The sequence below is a fragment of the Myotis davidii genome, unplaced genomic scaffold, assembly GCF_000327345.1.
Source record: "Myotis davidii unplaced genomic scaffold, ASM32734v1 scaffold560, whole genome shotgun sequence".
NCBI lineage: Eukaryota > Metazoa > Chordata > Mammalia > Chiroptera > Vespertilionidae > Myotis > Myotis davidii.
Window position 1 is genome coordinate 2427230 of NW_006294418.1, and position 17459 is coordinate 2444688.

A 17459-nucleotide genomic window follows, 5' to 3' on the forward strand; every position below is an offset into this window, starting at 1 on the left:
TGTAAATAATTCATATCTGGGAATAAGTTTCCATTACTGACCAGTGTTGTAATTTAATATACTGTATTATGGGTTATACGAGTTTAGATTGTTTTCTGTGTGCATTCAGCAGTCAGGCGGACAACAGTTTAAGTAAAAAGGGTGAGATGTTTGTTCAGCTTATTTTCATGTTCACTCTGTGTACTCAAATCAGCAACATGGCTAAAGGAAGCAGAAAGCTACTTTCAACTGCAGGGCTTTTTTTCCTATTTATGGAAATCTTTTATTTTTTTTTAACCGCTTGACCTGAAACAAAATATGAAAATGTATAATAACATATTATTGATAAATTCAAGAAAGAAAGTGTGTTAATGTAGGTGGCTAGAATTCTGTCAGCTCCTGAGAATTGAAAAATAATCTTGATTCTTGTACACAAAGGTTAACTTCCCTTTTCAATGCTTGATTATTCTATGCACAAGATGCCCATGATAAAATTATAATTTATTTGACACACAAGTTTGAATGAGGCTACTGGATAAAATAGGCAAAATGTTAAAGTACAAGCTATCTTTAAAACATAAGCAAGTGTTTACTCTTAAAAGAGCTTTAAACAATTTAAGATTAAGTGGAGTATAGTAAAAATTAATAATAGATTAATGCATGAAAATCTATGAAGACACATAAGATAATGATTTAAAAAGGAATAATTTAAAAAGATGAATTAAAAAGTTGAATCAGAAAAGAAGGCCAGCATAAACTAGGGAAAAACATGCTGTGAATAAAGTCTGTTAGATCTTGAAATAGGAGAACTGCTAAATAATGCATAGTTTTATTTTTCTATCATTTGCATAAACCTTAAGAGAGTATTTATTTGTGTAAAACTTGATGTATCGAATAAGGAGAATGAAAAAATGGCATTCATTTTGTTTTCATTTTGGTATTTAGGAAAAATATTCTGTTACATATGGACTACTTAGACCTAATCATCTGACTGAATGCAATGTGTGTCCTGAGCCAGGTTGGAAAGGGGCTGGCTGGAGAACAGTGCCCTGGTCTTGCTGCAGGCGATGCAGGTTGGCCCAGGCTCTGCTGGGGAGCAGATGGTGAGCCAATGCTTGTAGTCACACTTACCTTCCTTGCTAAATCCATAATCCCTCACTGGACACGGAGCCAAGGCAGGCTTTGGAGGCAGAAAGGAGGTTACAATCTGGACTTGGGTAGTGACTGCCAGAACTGAGAAAACAGCTCAGAAATTTCAAATGCTTAACAAGTTATCTGTCTTGTCCCTCAGCCAGTGCAGCATTTTTAAAAGTAATTAAGACATGATTGAAAATGTGTATGCCACCTAAATACAAAATCTTCAAAAAATCATCAAAACCAATAATGAAAAGCCACATTTCATATGACATTATGCAAAAGAATACATCTTAAATGAATAATATTTTGTGATTAAAAGGAAATATATAAAGAAATAAGAAAGAGGAACCATTTATTTTATAGAAAAAGGTATTTTTTTCTTAGCAAATCTTGACCTTATAAAGGAAAACATTACATACATGCCTATAATATGCTACATGTATGAAATAGTTTCCTTCTATATGGAAATGCATAGCTATGCAACGTCTAACTCTATATTAACATATGCTCCTCTCTATAAATTATTCTTTCAGAATATTAAATGACTATAGTTAATTTCTATATATAATATGATACTTATGTATGTATATGTATGTTTTTATATGTGTGAATGGGGTTCATCATCAACACAGACATTATAACTCAGAAAGACAAAATAAAAATATTGAGTGGGTAGCCAAATTCTAATCATTTTAATAAAAGGGATAGTAAGTGCCATCTGTTTAATGTAAAAAAAAAGTGATAAAATGCATATATATCTAGTAAATTGAAACCATGGAATAATTCATATAAAACAAAATATATTTCATTAGGGTGGACTTGACTTAAACATGTAGTATCTACATAATAATATGAAATAAAAACAAACAAAAATCTGATTATGGTTTGTGCTATACCACAAATATTTTTTTAATATGTTCTAGTTTATTTAGTGGGTAAAACAAAATTCCTTAGTTTTCTCTACTGAATTTTTATAGCCCTCCTTCTCTTAGGCAGTGCTCTTTTCTTATAAATAATTTTTACGCATACTTGCATTGAATTTCATTGACTTGTGCAAAGTTCTTACAGCTTTCATTAGTCCATGGTAGGGCTTACATTTGCCAAGCTGACAAAATGCTACTAACATTCTACTCATATATGAATAACTGGAGCTCTCCACTTTGAGTCCATCACCATCATTATTCTCTTTGTTCACCTATTTTATTGCCTATCATTTGGAAAATATTTAGCATCTTTATCTATACTTAGGAAATATTTTAATTTCCTTCCTTTATAAAACTTATTTAAAATTCATTTCTTGCCAGTTCCCTCTATTCTTTAGTATCTCCTTTCCTGGAATACTGTTTTCTTAAAAATTAATATAAAGATACTAGAGGCCCGGTGCATGAAAATTCATGCACTGGAGAGGGGGTCCCTCAGCCTGGCCTGCCCCCTCTCACAGTCTGTGAGCCCTCAGGGGCGGGAGGTGACCCGGCGATCAGGGGAAGGTGACACCCCCATCACACCTCTGCTGCTGCCACTGCTGGCTGCACAAGCCTTGGCCGGCCCTGGTTACCTGAGCCTCGGGTGGCTCTGGGCAGCTGGCGGGCTGAGGGGACAGGGTGCCACCATCTTGTGGCTGTGGGTGCCACCATCTTTGAGGGTGGGGCAGTCAATTAGCATATTCCCTTCTTATTGGCTGTGGGTGCCGCCATCTTTGAGGGTGGGGAAGTCAATTAGCATATTCCCTCCTTATTGGCTGTGGGTGCCACCATCTTTGCAACAGCGTGAGGGTCAATTAGCATATTCCCTCTTTATTAGATAGGATAAAGAAAAATATAGAAGCGTCTTACTCTGTCACACCTCAAGAAATGTGCCTTGATATGCAATATATTTAGGTCAATATTTATAAAAGGAAATGTAGGAGCAAAAATGATACTGCATTTTATAAATATTCTATATAGTTTTATCTATGTAATAATATGCCTATCATTTTAACTTTTATTTTATCTTAGTCTGCATTTAAAAAGTAAACTCCAAAATATATTGATATTTACAACACATTTTTATAATTTTAATAGAAAAGTTTTATACTATAAAATGGCATGATAAAATAGTTTATCATTTCACCTCCAAACCTAGAATGAAGATAAATCTTATGACATTTATATTTATTTTAAGGGAGAAATAACTTCCTAGGCTTTTAGACAGGCCTGGAAGAGATTGAATTAATAGGATTTTGGTTTTCAGATGAGAACCGAAAGTAACAAAACTTTAAAGGTTACTTTTAACAGTTCAAATTTCCTATAAAATCACAGTGCTGATCATATCAAATGATTAATCTAGAACATTGTGGGCATTAACAATTTAAAAGTCAGCAAAAGGTGTAAGATAATTTACTAAGCACAGAAGACAATACAAAGAAGTATATGACAGTCTCTCTTGAAGAGTTTTAAACAAAGACATTGGTTTCTTACCCTTTGAGACAGCATGGAGGGACCTGGAGAGTATTATGCTAAGCAAAATAAGCCAGTCAGAGAAAGACAAGTATCACGTGATCTCACTCATATATGAAATCTAATGAACAAAATAAACTGATGAAAAATGGATCCTGAACCCTACCCAGTTTGGCTCAGTGGATAGAGTGTTGGCCTGTGGACCAAAGGTCCCGGGTTTGATTCCAATCAATGCATGTACCTTGGTTGCAGGCTCAATCCTTGGCCCTGGTTGGGACATGTGCGGGAGGCAACCAATTCATGTGTCTGTCTCACATAGATGTTTCTCCCTGTCTCTCAGTGTCTCTCCCCTTCTCTTCTACTCTCTAAAAATCAATGGAAAAACATCCTCACCCGGCTGGCATGGCTCAGTGGTTGAGCATCGACCTATGAACCAGGAGGTCACAGTTTGATTCCTGGTCAGGCATGCCCCGGTTGTGGGTTTGATTCCCAGTAAGGGGCGTGCAGGAGGCAGCCGATCAATGATTGTCTCTCATAATTGATGTTTCTATCTTTCTATCCCTCTCCCTTCCACTCTCTGAAATCAATAATTTTTTTTTAAAAAAAAGAAAAAAATCCTCAGTGAGAATTAATAACAACAACAAAATAGATCCAGAGACTTAGAAGCATGGAACAGATTGAAGAATCTCAGAAGTGGGAGTGGTGGTGGGAGCGATTAACCAAAGAATTTATATGAATACTATAATGCCATGCATAGTGTCCCGGTGCATGGATTTGTGCACATTGAAAGGAAATTAATTAGAAGGAATATTTTTAATATCGCTATTCATCCTTTCTCTGTAATAGAAGTGTCAACCAAATTCACGATCGACAATGACAGATTGAAACACACGAATGCGATTGGCGCCAGCAAAGGCTTTATATGTATCACACATGCATGAGTCAACGTAGTCTTTTTAATTAGTCCTGCTTTGTGATTTCGCTAAACTTCTTCCAGCCCAGTGAAGCACCCCAACTTCTGTTTCAGGTAATTGTCAGCAACACAGCAATAAATATCAACATGAAGCAGATTATTATTATAGATCACGCAGGGAGAACAAAGGGTAAAATATTTAACTGCAGAAGTGTTTGACTATATTCTGTGAGAAAACCTGAAGTCATTTTCAAGCGCCACTATTTCTTACTTCTTTTCAGTAGGGTCAAGTTTATAAACTCTCTAAATCTCTGTTTTCTGGCCAATGAAAAGAAAATAGGATTCTACCAAGTCTCCTATCTACCTACGCCAGGACTTCTGTGAGGATCAAATGAGATGAGACACTGGAAAATGCTTCACAGACACTTGGTTAAAGTGTACAATGTTTGCAACTGGATATAAAGCAAGTTGGGTTCCTGGGCTGAAGAAACTCCAAGGAGGCTAGTCTCTAGAGAGAGGAAGCCAGGCGTTGCTACATGACGGCATTACCCGGCGCCCACATTGACTGTTTCTGAGCTGGGCTGGGCTGTGGGCTGCATTTTGCAACTTAGGGCCTTGGCAGGGTTGGCTGTGATTTGGTGGGGTGTTTCTCCGGGGTGTTGGAAGGGCCTGTGTCACACCTGGGGGAAACCAAGTTTTGGTTTGTCAGCACCAGGTCCATGGTGCCATTTATTTTTAAATGGCCAGTGCGCATCATGGCAGCTCCTGCGTTGAACCCCTGGTGGTCAGTGCGTGTCATAGCTACCGGTCGGATGAATGGACACTTAGCCTTTTATATAGAAAGACTAGGGACCCAGTGCATGAATTCGTGCACCTTAAAAGGAACTGTGGGTCACAAAGCTGCAGTAGCCACAGGAGTGGGCCTCGGCCCATCCTCCAAACCCCTGCCCAACCTCTCCCGCTGTGACCCCTGGCCCCCTATCTGCCTGCAGCCTCACTCCTGTGACTGCTGCTCCCACACGTTGATGGTGCCGGTCCTGCTTGCACCAGCTGAAGGTGCAGAGCGATTGGGGCAGGCACAAGCAGCAGGTGCGAGCAGCAGCTCTGGGCACTGGCAGTGGCTGCGAGCGGGGCCATTGCCAGCAGCAGGGGCGAGAGGCAGCTTCCAGCCCCAATCTCCCCTCAAGAGCAGGGGGAGATGGAGAAGCCCTGAGGGGCGATCAGGGCCGGCAGCCACCGCTTGCACCCACTGAAGGTGCCGAGTGATTGAGGCTGGCACCAGGCACTGGCAGGGGGTGCGAGTGGTGGCTCCAGTGCCAGCAGCGGGTGCAAGCAGGGCTGGTGCTGGCAGCAGATGCAAGCACCTGGCAGGACCCTAGTGCACGGGAGCAAAGAATTTTCAGTAACCACCAGAGGCTCGCCCTGATGACAGCGACCAGTGCCCTGCCTTGGTCTGGCACTTCCACTCACCTGCTTCACCATCCCTCCACGGCTGACACTCACCATGTTCCGCACATGCCTCCTGGTGGTCAGAGCACGTCATAGTGACTGGTTGTTTGGTTGTTCCATCATTCGGTCCATTTTCATATTAGCCTTTATTATATAGGATATGCACAATCCATGGGCATACATAGACAATGGTGTGGTGACAGCTTGGGGGTATGGAGGAAGTGGATGGGGTGAATGGGGAGGAAAAAGTGACATCTGTAATATTTTCAACAATAAAGATAATTAAAAAACAAAACAAAACAGTAGGCCTGAATTTTTTTTCAGCTCTACCTCTTATAGACTACAGAAATATAAAAAGGCTTTACATTTCTGGGCCTCGGTTTCCTTATCCATACAATTATAGCATTTGCCGAATGATTTCTAGCATATTGGTCACCTACAAAACATTGTGACTATGTGAACCTGGAGAGACAAATTGAAGAGGTAAATAACAAAGAATTAAGTACCAATAAGTAGCACATGCAGATGATGCCTCTGGAAAGTACAAAATTAATTACCAAATAAGTGGTTCAGGCAATACTTAAAGCCAGAATGAACACTTATATGGGTTCCTAATGTTTTATAATTTAAATGTTTCATTGCCTAATTTTTGATACATAATTTGAAACACATTTTAGCCAAATTAAGTTGAGACATTAACAATGGGAAACGTTTCAAGTAAATGCCTCTAAGAAAAGTTTTGTAAGATCCCTCATGTCTCAGGACAATGCCATGAGAAATGCCATGGCCATCTACCATGTTAAGGTCCCATAATTGCAGAAAAAGGAGCTATATATCTATGAACACTAGGAAGAAAGTAAGTAATAGAAGTGAGTTACAAAAGCAAACAAAAATGTACTGTAGATTGAATTAGATTTTTCAAAGTCCTTGGACGTGGTTTCTGATTTCTAGTTTGAATCTTTAGCACTTTGATATGCCACCTATTAAGCTGCAGAGAGGCTAATTACTATGTTGTATATGAAGTCTCCAAATAATTATTATGTTATTCATCAACAGTATCACAAAAATTATTTATTAATTTTTGTATTTTTTTCAAAGGGAATAGTAAATACTCTTATGGCAAATGACCTATTGTAGAATTGGAAATGACGACTTTGTCAGAAGTTGCATTTCTTGGATGAAGCATAAAGCAGAGATCTTGATGTTAATGGTCATGGATGTTACTGTGTTGCCATCTGTTAGGAATTATTTACCAGTTTTTTTCTGACCAAATTCCAACCTAAGAGGCTCCATTTACTGGACCAAAGTTACCCTCTATCTTAATTATTAACAGTGTCCATCTTTACTATTTATCATCTGTTATAAGATGCATGGGCTTTGATGGACTTAGGTAAGATTCTTTAAGATTTTACTTCCTCTTTTTTTAGGTACTCATCATTTCTTGATGGAATTTTGAAATTTCTATCACAGGTACTTATTCTGATATGAATATTATTATCAGCCTTCCTTACTCATTTTAAGCCACACTCCTGGGGCTGACTGCCACAGACAATGTTTTAAAATACAAATTGCTTTCCTAATTGGCCTCTGTTTCTAATTCTTCCATGACTCCTTTAGGAAAAAGTTTGAACTCTTTACTATGTCTTTCAAAGTTGTCCATGATCAGAGTCCTGCTGATCTCTTTAGACTTATATCCTATGGTTGCATCTAAGTCCTATTCATCCTGAGAGCATACCTATAGTTATATAACTTTGCCCTTTTGCCTTTTACAAACTATTCTATTTACTATAAATGTCTTCTATGTAGCTACATCTCCTAATTTTTCTGTCATTGAACTCTTTATTATATTTCCTTTAGAGGACATGTCCTCCAAAAGACCATTCTTAATTGCTTTCCTCAAAGTATTAGCAGACATGTCCTTCTTATGTGCTCCCATAATACCTTGAACTATCAGTTACATGCCGGAATGAAATTGTCTGTTTGCTTTACTCTCTACCCAATTTGAATATGAACTTTAAGTTCAGGAATTAGGATATATTCCTCTTTGTACTCCCAAAGCCCAAGCTATTGTGTGGGATAAAAGCAGCATTTGGCTTAGTTGACCTCTCTGTTCCTGAAATATCATCTTCTTTTGACTTCTGTGATATTATGTCTCAATGGGCATTCCTTTTGTCTCTTAGATTTTCTGCCTCCTCCTTGCCATATCTTACTTAAAGAGCCTTCCAGGGCTTGACCTCTGACCCTTTTATCTCTGTAATGTCTCCAATTCTCTCATTGATCTTATTCAGTAACATGCCTTGAAATTATCTACATGTCACATACACTCAAATCTCTATATACAGTTTTGACATAGATTTTAAGACCTGCACATCCAACTGCATCCATGATGTCTCCATTTATAAATGTCTAATATGTATCCTAAACAAGACAAAAAAAATACTTATTTTCCTCTCCACTCAAAAAACTGTTTCTCTCTTGGCATTTCCCATCATGGCAAAGCACTGAAACCACTTAGTTGTTCAAGGTAAAAATCTAAACCCATTCAAATCATTAGTATGACCTCTCAGCACTACCTCAAAGCAACCTAAATGCATCTACTTTTTCTCTCCCCATTAGACCACCCTGGTTCAAGTCACCATCATCATTTTCTGAGTACTATAATAATCTTCTAGCTGGTCACCAAACTTCTGTTCAATCCCTCTCTTATTTATCCTTCAATATCAGCCAGAATGATCTTCTAAATATGTTAATATTAATATGCCATCTATCTGTTCAAAGTTATACAATAATTTCCTATTTAAAATATAATTTTATTCTGGATTAATGCACCGTGCATGATTCATCCCTTTCCAAATGCTCTAGACCCATCTCATTCATCCACTTTCTTTATACTTTATTCCAGCCATGCTGTTATTTCTATTCACTTGAATATGTTAAATCAGTTTTACCATATAAGTTGTGCCCCTACTGTTTTTTATGTCTAGAACATTCTTAATCTCTTGATCTTTGTATAATTTCTCCTTTCTGTCTTCAGATTTCACCTACTTGCAAAGGCTTTCCCTAATTGCCATTTCTAAAAGTAGAGACTTTTTCATTTTCTGTCACTCTGCACTATTTTAATACTATGCAAAACACCTGTTATCATTATATATTTCTATTTGCTTGTTAGTCAATTTTTGGTATATCTTCATCAAACTCACCAAAATGCTAACTGTATCAGCGCATAGGACTTGACTATCTTGTTTACTGTAGCATCTTCAGCATCTAGAACTAGGTTCCAAACCAGTAAATGTATGTCAGATAAATGAAATAGCAATCACATGGGAAATCAAGTTTGAGTGAGTGAAATTTGGAATGTCATGAATTTGAGCATTGCTAGTAATAAATAGAGAATAGAAGTTGTCATGCTTATTGTCTCAAATTTTAGAATAATTGGTAGTATCAGTGGGCAAGCATTAAAAAAATAGATTTCTAGAAAACGTAAGGACCTTACTAAGTATCTGATGTTGTTCTAAAAAGTGTTGATGAAGCCAAATCTTCTTTAAACTATTTTTTCCCAGAGAAAGAAGCAAGAGAAGAAATCAGAGGGGAAATGTTAGCAGAAATGACATTCAGCTGTCCATTAAATACATTAACAGACTTCTTAATTCTCTCTCTGATCTCAGAAATGCTAATGAGCAGTTCCTGGTTAACATTAGCCTATGAAAGGATTATTCATTTATTTAGACACAGACCCACCTTAATATTCTTGTACTATTATGGAAAATTCATTTTTCCCCTTGAACTCTTATTTGTATAGTATTTTGTTCTCTCATGGAAATGGTTTAGGGATCATTTCAGGGGGAAATACCCTAACATTTCACCATTTATTTATTCAAGAAATATTTATTAAGTTCTTCCTAAGAAACTTGAAGTCTAATAAAATATATAAAACATGAACATAATATTTGTAATATGAGCAGGGCCATTATATTTAAGACTAGAGGCCCGGTGAACAAAAATTTGTGCACTCGGCGGGGAGGAGGGGTCCCACAGCTCGGCCTGTGCCCTCTCGCAGTCTGGGACCCCTCGGGAGATAACGACCTGCTGGCTTAGGCCCGCTCCCGGGTGGCAGAGGGCAGGCCCAATCCCTAGGTGCAGCCCGTGGTCAGGCTCAGAGCAGGGCCAATGGGAGAGTTGGGGCACCGCCCCCGTCATGCACAGAGCAGGGTGGATTGGGAGGTTGTGATGCCACCCTCAGTCACGCTCAGGGTAGGGCCAATTGGGGGGTTGGGGCACCGCCCCCTGTCACACTCAAGGCAGGGTCTTTGGGAAGGTTGCAGCACCACCCCTTGTCACACACAGAGCAGGGCCCGTTGCGGGGGGGGTTGGGGCACCGCACCCTGTCACACACAGAAGAGGGCCGATCAGGGGGTTGGGGTGCCACACCCTGTCACACACAGAGCCGCAGGGTGATCAGGGGGTTGGGGAGCTCCCCCCTATCAGGCACAGAGCAGGGCCGATCAGGGTCTGGGGCACCTCCCACTGTCACACACAGAGCAGGGCCCGTTGCGGGGGGGGTTGGGGCACCGCACCCTGTCACACACAGAAGAGGGCCGATCAGGGGGTTGGGGTGCCACACCCTGTCACACACAGAGCCGCAGGGTGATCAGGGGGTTGGGGAGCTCCCCCCTATCAGGCACAGAGCAGGGCTGATCAACCTGGCCAGTCTGGGTGAGGGTCTGAGGGCTGTTTTCAGGCTGGCGGGTGACAGAAGCTCCCAACCACTCCTTTTTTTCCTTTTTTAAAAAATTCTGGGCCAGCTTTAGCTCTGAGGCTCTAGCTCTTAGGCCTCCGCTGCTGAAAGTAGGTATCTGGTTTGTTTCAGTTCTATAATCAAAACAATGTATAACTCCAGCTCTGACTCCAGCTCTGAGATCCCAGCTCGCTGAAAGCTGGTTTCTGGGTTGTTTTTTTTTAGCTTCTATATTTGTTAAAATGTTTCAAATTGCAGGCTCAGAGGCTGGCAAGGTAGGCGGGGAATGTTGGTTTCCTCTGTCACTGAAGCAAGCAAGCCTCATGTTAGTTTCAAGCTTCCTGGCTGCCAGCCGCCATCTTGGCTGGCAGTTATTTTGCATATTGCCCTGATTAGCCAATGGGAAGGGTAGCGTACGTACACTAATTACCATGTTTCTCTTTTATTAGATAGTATGTTGTAAGTAACAAATGAATGCTAAGAAACTTTAGAAGAGGGAGAAACTGTGCCTCAATGACAGATTAGTAGGGCTCATGAATTACAATATCAAGAAAGCTTGGCTTTGAAGTATACACAGAAATTTATCATATGCATAAAGAAGAAGAAGGAGAAACAGATGAGATGAAGAGGTGGAAGAAGGAGAAGAACAAAGAAAGGGAGAGGGTAGGAGGGAAGAAGGAAGAAGGAAGAGAGAGAAGGAGAAGAACAAAGAAAGGGAGAGGGTAGGAGGGAAGAAGGAAGAAGGAAGAGAGAGAAGGAGAAGAACAAAGAAAGGGAGAGGGTAGAAGGGAAAGAATGATTTGAACAGGGTATAAAAAGGGACTATCATGGAATATGTGCAATAGTTTATATTAGTAGTTTTATTCTATTGGGCAGTAGGGGCAAGGAAGGAAGTAGAAAGTAAAGATGGGATGGTAGTCTTTGAGACTTTTTATCACACAGGATGTGGTATGCCAGAATAAGGAGAAGCAATGTTGTTCTAAAGTTCTCTAAAGTTCTCTGTAGTACAAAAAACAGATCACCCAATTTTTGTTAAAACCTCTTGTCACCTATTGCCTATGTTTTGTCTTATCTTGCAATTCCTTCTGCTTCCTACTTTGGCCAAAGAGATAAAGTCAATAAGATGCCACCAAGCATCTATTAGGACAGAGTGAGTACTCAGAAAATGCTTTCAAAAGGATGCCCGAATATTTGGCCCAAAACTCTATTATTTAGGTCTTGGTTAAATCAGACAGATTAAAATTTCCAGATTCTTGACTCATCTCTCTGCTGCCCTTTCTGATTGGTAGTTTCTTCATGGAGAATGCCGATACCCCCATCTGGAGAATGCCACAATTGTTGGGCACACTGTGCATTTTATTTTATTTATTTTTACACACTGTGCATTTTTTTCAATGCCGGTTTTATTTTATTGTTTAAAGTATTACATATGGTATAACATATGTCTCCTTTTTCCTCCATTGACCTCCCCCTGGCCACCCCCATCTCCTGGCCACCATCATCTCCTGGCCACCCCCATCCCCTGGCACATACCCTCACCCCCCTAGTGTCCATGTCCATTGGTTATGCTTATATGCATGCATACATGTCATTTGGTTGATCTCTTACATTGTGCATTTTAAACACTAAGGGACAATGTGTCACTTTCTGCACCAAGCTTCACATCCATGCTGAACTCTAACTCAGACCTTTTATGGATATGTCAGTCAATTCACCAGCAAGAAATTTCTAGGAAGTGCCTGGATTATAATGAAAAAACTGCCTGGAATTGAATCTTGGCTCTTCATTTACAACTTCAAGGATCTGGAACAATTTTGAAAAATATCTCTAACTCCTTTTAAAGAACTCTTCCATGGCCCGGCTGGCATGGCTCAGTGGTTGAGCGTAGATCTGTAAACCAGGAGATTATAGTTCAATCCCAGGTCAGGGCACATGCCCATGTTGCGCGTTCGATCCCCAGTAGGGGGCATACAGGAGGCAGCCAATCAATTAATCTCTCTCAGCATTGATGTTCCTATCTCTCTCCCTCTCCCTTCCTCTCTGAAATCAATAATAATGAATTTTTTTTAAAAAAAGGAACTTCCTCTGTGGAGTCACAATCGCAACTATTTTTTTTGGCGGGGTGGGTGGGGGAGGCTTTAATGTACAAATGTTCTAAGGCTAAAAGACAGAAGTTATATAAAATGCCAGGTACAGACTAGGCGATTAATAGATGTTAGCTCCCTCACCACCTCCTCATTTTGGATTTCTTGCTTCCTTCTTCTGAAAAGTTTCTTGTTTCACATTTCTGTCTGTCTAACTTTTACCCATATTCAAATATACAAACTTGATGTATATGGAAATATTTTTGGAATGAATAATTGAATAAAAGGTTTTTTGTCACAAATTTCTCTCTTTCAAATAACCTAGGCATTTTATTCGAACCTCTTTTATGATGGTTTGCACTCTCTACCTGGATTATAGCAGCAGAGATATGTTTTATTCCTTATTATGTGTTAAGTTCCAATTCCAATTTTGTATCTTCACGGTTTCTAATATGGTCTTCTTTCAAGCAATAGATCCTGATTATATAATGTTGAATCCGTTTTTCTGAATAGTTTTTTATATAAAACCACTGAAAAATAATTTAGATTCTGGAAAATCTATAAAATTATGTCTAGAACTTTTCCTAATTAAGTATATGCTTTGTTATGGTCAACTAGACAGTACAATAATAGGACATGAACTTTCTTACTTTCTAGTTAACAAATTTTTATCATTCAAACTACTTGAAATCCATGACCTTTTTATAACTATTTAAGAACATATATGATATGGAATTGGATCTCAGTTCAGTTTTTCTTACACTTGCGTTATAAAAATCAAGATCACAAACCAATAATAATAATTAGCATATTTGTTATAGGCTTCATAAGAAAAATAAGTTTTTACCTTAAGGTCAAAATTGTAGTGTTGATAATTTACTTAAATACCAAAAATTATGCATTTCAGGGACATGTTTTTTTCCTGTGTTTTTTATTACGGACTTTGATTAATGTATTCTTGAATATAACTATAAAAATGAAATCCTTATATTTCAGTTTATTATTCAAATATTCTTCTAATAACTTTGGAAAGTCAATTCAAATAAAGGAAAAATTACAAATAATTTTTAAAATTTTAGTTGAAAAGTATGTTATGTAATTATTTATTTCGCCTAAAATTTAAAATGAATCCAGAAAGTGTTACTTGGATTCTCTGTCTTTGGAAACTTATGGCCTAGTGTTTACTGGATTTTCTTACAGATATCTTTTTAGAGGCTCATGTCTTCACCTAATTGGCAGGTTTGTTCCATTGCAATCACCTCTGAAAATGCTTATTGTAGCCAAGATGAAGTAGTGATGCTGTGTAGTTTTATTGTTTGGTTTTAAATAGAATAAGACATAGCAAAAACCCACTTCAATTGATTAGACATTTCACGGCCGTCTTAATTTCCTTCATTTCTTTTTTATTTCCTGGGTAATGCATGCCTGTGTTTGCGATGTTAGCCTCTTCACTATTTGTAGACACTAAGTCAGAAAAAAAGAAATTTGTTTCATCAGCTCCTCTACCTTTGCAGTCAATAAATTATTTCTTCCATTTTTTCAAAGTTCTGACCTCTTGCACTTCCTACAGTTGCAAAATGTCATTTTATTTATCTTTATCATGGTCACAATTTTTCCTTCACTTGCCACCTTTCCTTTCTCATCATTTTGCACTTCCTTCACTTAATTTTATAATTTTCCTCACCTTGTTTTGAATCTCATGCAACTTACCCTACATATTGCTCTTCCTTATTCCTGATTATTTTTGCACTTTCTTGTGCATGCTAATTGGCTCCATTTTTATTTCTCATATATTTATTACTAAATGTCATTCATTGCCTTTGGGCATACATTAATTTATCTTTTAAGATTTTTCCATTTGCTCTGTGTCTTTCTTTATAATATTTCTTTTGGCAGCCTCCATTTTACTTCACTTTTCTTGTATTTTTTGTTGTTGCTTTTTAATATGTCTTCATATTTATAATTCATGCTTTATTGTTAGAGGGTTTATAAAGTAAACCACTGTATGCTTGTCACAACCAGCATTAATTTAGATTGTCTAAAAATAGGTTTGGATTCACTGTACTACAATTTGTCAGCCACCTTCTTTACAGCATATTATAGGATTTAACTAAATAAATAATTAGAAGCTAATTTTGTAATTTGAAAGGACTATAGATATTATAACTTATGTACCAGAGGTCAGAAAAGGGAAGTTTGTTGGAAGGTGAATAAAAAAAAAAAAAGGTGAAACAAAACTTATTTCAAGATAAATATAATTAGGCCTTTTAAGGTATTGAACCAATAAAAAAACAGTTTATAACTGATATAAATTACTTATATAATTATAAACTTTATACTTCTTTATGTACATAATAAGGTTACATTTAAAAACCTGGTATACCTTCAGTAAGAAAACTCTTGAAAAGCATAAAATTTAATGAGGCAAATAAAGTGTACCAAATAAATTACAGTGCAATGTGATAAATATTGTAAGATGAAATAGAATTATATTAGTGTGCGATGGAAGCAAAGGGATATGCAAAATGTCTCAGGAGACCTCTGAGAGCAGCGGTTCTCAACCTGTGGGTCGCGACCCCTTTGCGGTTGAACGACCCTTTCACAGCGGTCACCTAAGACCATCGGAAAACACATATATAATTACATATTGTTTTTGTGATTAATCACTATGCTTTAATTATGTTCAATTTGTAACAATGAAATTGGGGATCACCACAACATGAAGAACTGTATTAAAGGGTCGCAGCATTAGGAAGGTTGAGAACCACTGCCCTAGAGTAAATGACATTCTAGCTGAGTATCAAGAAACATACATTACACCTGGAGATGAGGTGAAGGAAGTCTTTGGAGATCTTATTCCATGATACCATTGAAAGGTAAGCTTCCAAAGGAGGATGGCAGTAAATGAAATAAAAAGTCTTGTGGTTCAGTATGAGTCATTGGGTATTTTTAAGTAGAAAAGTGGCATTATCCGATTCACTTTGGAAAGAGAATTCTAGGACAGATGAAGAGACTATAGGTTTAGATACATCAATAACTTTTGGGTGGTAAAATAATAATATTGATGAGAGCGATTGAGAATCCAAACTGAGGCAGAAACTGAATGAATAATCAGAAAACAGGAGTCATTTTAAGGGGTTCAGTAAAGAGAACTGGGACCACTTGGGCATAGGTGCAGGAGAAAGTAGGGAGTCAGCACTTTTGTAGAATTCAGGAACCCACACTTAAATTAAATTGTAAAAATAAAGCTTTGAAATAGCTGTCTATTCAGTTCAATTTCACCCACATAGGTTCTCCAAATTCCATTAACTACTATCTCATGACAGTAGTTAATGAATTATGATTAACAATTGATTGAGGTAAATGTATAATCAACAGGGAAAATAAAAATAGCTAAATATTGAATTACTACTGTATTGTATAAATGAATAGTGACACATCTAGACTTCCTAACATGCCACAAGGGAGCCCCCCAAAAGCAGTAAAAAATATTGCACAGACATTCAGGCAAAATGAACACTGATGGTAGTAAATTTTAAAAATAGCAGAATTTGGTTTTAAATCAAATGCAATTTTCACATTTACATACTATGTTCGAAAGCATCTTATCACTATGTTTATAGTATATTGTTCAGCTCATTTCCATAATCTAATTCAGTGATACTTATGCTTTTCAAATAGTATTCACTGGTCATATTTTATCCCTTCTTTATTCTAAACTGTGGTTCTGTGAACTATAGACCACATCAGGGGAAGATTTTAAATATCATAAATATTATGCCAATTTCTTTAAAATGCCAAATTATGTAAAATTTATTTTCTGCTTTTTTCTTAGAAGAATCAAATCAGACAAACCTTTGAGCTCAAAGGTAGATTTTAATATATCTTAATTACATGCATATTTTTAAATCCCTAAGTTTAATAAAAATAGTTATTTTGAGAAGGTAATCATGTAATATAAAGCTATTGGTCAACTTTCTCATCATGACCTGCAAAGTTTTCCACATAATTGCTGGTTAAATTTTCAGTGAGTAATGCAGGTATTTGTTCCATAGATATAACACACAAGTTATTCCTGTTTTTAATTTACTAGAGGCCCAGTGCAAATTGGTGCATGGGTGGGGTCCAGTGGCCCACCCTAATGGGGACCTAGCAGGCAGGGCTGGTGGGGGGGAGGGGCCATGGGCGGTTGGCTGGCCAGCCCAACCCCTGATTGGGGTTGGTAGGGGGCTATCAGGGTCCAGATCAGGATGGTTAGCTTCTGCAGTGCACGTCATAGCCACTGGTCGTTCTGGTCATTCTGCCATTCCAGTCGCTGGGCTTTTATATATATAGATCACCAGTAAAACAATTATAACATATTGAAATTATATTAGCGGAAAAATATTCTACAAGATATTTGCAAAGACTATTTTATGTAATACAATCTTTCAGAGAAAGTAGGCAGCAATGGCCTTCTTCTTCTTCTTCTTCTTCTTCTTATTATTATTATTATTATTATTACTAGGGGCCCTGTGCATGAAATTCGTGCACATAGGCGGGCGTCCCTCAGCCCAGCCTGCCCCCTCTCACATACTGGGAGCCCTAGAGGATGTCCTACTGATGGCTTAGGCCCGCTCCCTGCCCCCCTTGGAGAGGGGGCCTAAGCCTCAGTCTGGCCTCCCTTTGTGGGAGGCGATCAGCTGATCAAGAGAAGGCACCACCCCAATCCCTCTGCTGCTGCTGCC

The 17459-nt window shown here is 38.1% G+C and overlaps 1 protein-coding gene and 1 long non-coding RNA gene across 2 annotated transcripts in view; one reads left to right on the forward strand and one right to left on the reverse strand.

Annotated features, from left to right (window-relative positions):
- Positions 1-17459, forward strand: part of ARHGAP15 (Rho GTPase activating protein 15) — a 701147-nt gene that overhangs the window by 260597 nt on the left and 423091 nt on the right. The gene's annotated exons all lie outside the window — the stretch shown is intronic.
- Positions 2259-8243, reverse strand: LOC107183905. Its single transcript, XR_001514727.1, has 3 exons — positions 7138-8243; positions 5875-5880; positions 2259-2269 (listed from the first exon to the last, which is right to left on the reverse strand). It is a non-coding gene; the product is annotated as an uncharacterized LOC107183905 (long non-coding RNA).